Source organism: Lathyrus oleraceus, chromosome 4, assembly GCF_024323335.1.
Source record: "Lathyrus oleraceus cultivar Zhongwan6 chromosome 4, CAAS_Psat_ZW6_1.0, whole genome shotgun sequence".
NCBI classification, from domain to species: domain Eukaryota; kingdom Viridiplantae; phylum Streptophyta; class Magnoliopsida; order Fabales; family Fabaceae; genus Lathyrus; species Lathyrus oleraceus.
In genome coordinates this window covers 162,186,135-162,189,126 of record NC_066582.1, presented here as the reverse complement: position 1 = coordinate 162,189,126, position 2,992 = coordinate 162,186,135, and positions in this window count along the sequence as shown.

Genomic DNA, 2,992 nt, shown 5'->3' with positions numbered 1-2,992 from the left:
TGTTCCCCTTGAGCGGAGTCTATCCTTGATGTGTTCACTTTAACTAGTGACGAATTTTCTCTTCTTTGGTATTCTATCCAGTAATTGATAGATGTAATCCTTATTTTCTCCCCTTTCAGAGTCTATCCTTGATATGTTCACTTTAACCAGTGACGGATTTTCTCTTTGATTGGTCTTCTACCCAGTAACCGATAATTGTAAATCCCATCTTTGTCCCCTCGCAGAGTTGATCCTTGATATGTTCATCCTAACCGGTGATGGATTTTCTCTCTGACGATTTTCTATCCAGTTTTTCGATAGATGTAATTACCCTTTTTGTTCAGTTGGTATATCCTTGATATGTTCATCCTAACCAATGACGGGTATCCTCCTTGACATCCTCAGGCAAGTCTATCCTTGATATGTTCATCTTAATCGATGATAGATTTTCTTCCTTGTCGAGTTTATCCTTGATATGTTCATCCTAACCGATGACGGATACTCTCACCCTTGGTCTTCTGCCCAGTAACTGGTAGTTGTAAATCCTATTTTTCTGCAGTTTTTCCCAACAAGGCTATTTCTTACCCAGTAATCGGTAATGAATATTCCTCCTGGATTTTCCTCAGTGAGTCATCCTTTATATGTTCATCCTAACCGATGACGGATGTCCTCCCTATTAGATCTTTATTATCTCCTTACCTAGTAACAGGTAGTAGGTAATAGATTTCTGTTCCTCCTGTGTTGGAATTTTTATTTCTTCCCCAGCTGAGTTGAGTGTGTTTTCCTTAGTGAAATCGTTTTGTATCGAACGTGAGTCGAGTATTTCAATCTTACTCGTATCCCATGCAAATGTTTTTGTTTCCCCTGCATAAGTCATGTACTTCAGCTTTATCCTGACTTATTCGTATCCCCTTCATGTGTTGTTTGCTTCCCCGACTGAGTCTTTCCATTTTTGTATGGATTTCCTCGAGTCCCCCAGTAGTTTTAAGTCTTAGCCTGGCCTACGCATAACTCCTTTTATCCCCTAGAGTCTTTGTCGCCCCAGCGAGTTTTCCTTAGGGAATGCATTGTGCTCCTACGGACTTTCGGTCTCTCTGATTTCTTTTCCTTTGTGGCAATATTTCCCCACAGAGCATTAACCTTTTGCATCCAGATCATATGCATCATGAGGTCTCTTAGGGACCAAAATTTGTTTCTCTATGTTGTTATTTAAGCCCATTCTACTGGGTCGAGCCGAAGATTTTAACCTTCACCTCCTTAGTTAGAATGTCCTTAAATAGGGGCAGCTGTAAGACCCCAATTTTGACCCTAAGATCCCTCATGCAATTTCATCATATGCATTAGCATTGGGATCATACCTTGGCATCCTCCTTACCCTCTTCCATTGGGTTTGTTTTGGGAGAGATCACCAAGCACTTTGTGGTTATATCATACTTGTATATTATCATTTTACTAACTAAAATACCAAAAATATATCTTTGTATCTATCTAACTATTTTGTAGGTAGGGCATGATCTCATTAATCCATTGATCACATCTAGGGTTTGAGACCCTCATGAACAAAGAGCATAATTAAGAATAAACTCAAGAATGGTTATGAGCATCATATATGAGTCCTAATTTCTTCTACATGTTATATTGATCAAGTTTGTTTCAAGAGTTTGAGGGTGATTTGCCTTGGAAGCCCTAGTTTGACTGGGTATCTTGAGTAACTTCTCCAACAAGCTATCTCACCAATTGATAAAATTTCTCAAGGGACACTTAAAATTTCATCATCTTATGCATATATGATCTACTATGAGCCAAGAAAGTCAAGATAATTGGAAATTAGCAAGTTGGTTGATGGTGGTTGGCCAGATGGATTCATCTGATCAAAATTGGGTCTCCCTAGACCCTATCTCCTACAATTTTCACCATATGAAAATGATTATAAGAGAAAACTTACTATAAATGACATTATAAAAAACTTTCATGTTGAGACCTAGAGCTAGTTTTGCTTAGAAAATCATTTTCTATGTTGAAACATTATAGGTCATTTTGTCTAAACCCTAATTTGAAAGTCAACTTCCCAAGGCCATAACTTGCTCAATTTTTATGAGATGAAATATTTCCAAGTTACACAATTAAATTCAATGTGTCTAATTCAACTTTTGTCTTTGGAGTAAGATCTGATTCAACTTCTTTGAACATGTGATATGAGGCTACATTATAGGTCACTTTTGACCTATACCATTGATCAAGTGGTTTTGCCAAACTTCTAAAATGCATAACTCTATCATTTCAAATCCAAATGACATGAAATTGGTGACCATCTTGAAGGTCTTTGAGAGAGATACAACTTTGATTAATACACTTTTCTCATTGGAAGCTCCTATGAAAGGTTAAGCAAGGTGGAATATTGAGACATACGGCTTGACACTTAGAAAAAAATTTAGATGTCAAAATTTTCCAAACTTCCACCTCAAATATCTCCATGTTCCAAGCTCCAAATGAGATAGTGTTCAACATCAAACTTGTTTATCTTGATCTCACCTTTCCAAAGAGCTAAAATTCATGCATTTTGGATGAGAAATGCATAGGCTGCACATGGCTTGAACAGGTTGGTATCATGTGGCATGGATCAAACTTCAAATGACAATGCTCAATTGCCTTGCAATCCAATCCATTTCCAATGCATCTGAACTTCATTTTGGACTTTCAAGAAATCATTTCATGGGCCTATGCACGCCCATGCACCATGCTTTCATAATTTTCCAATTTTGGAAAGTGAAAGTGAGTGTGCAAATATCATCCAATTTCTCTATAAATTGAAGCCCTTATGCTCAGAATTAACACACACATTGCGCCAGCTTCGAATCTCCATTGAAAACCATTCACATTGAGAGGATAACCCTGATAAATTCATTTGAATTTGAGCTTGAATCTCCACTGTTTTGGAATTCAATTCTTCAGGAGTCCATTGATTCTAAGCCTTTCTATTCCTCTTCTGCAAGCAATTGAAGTAAAGCAAAGC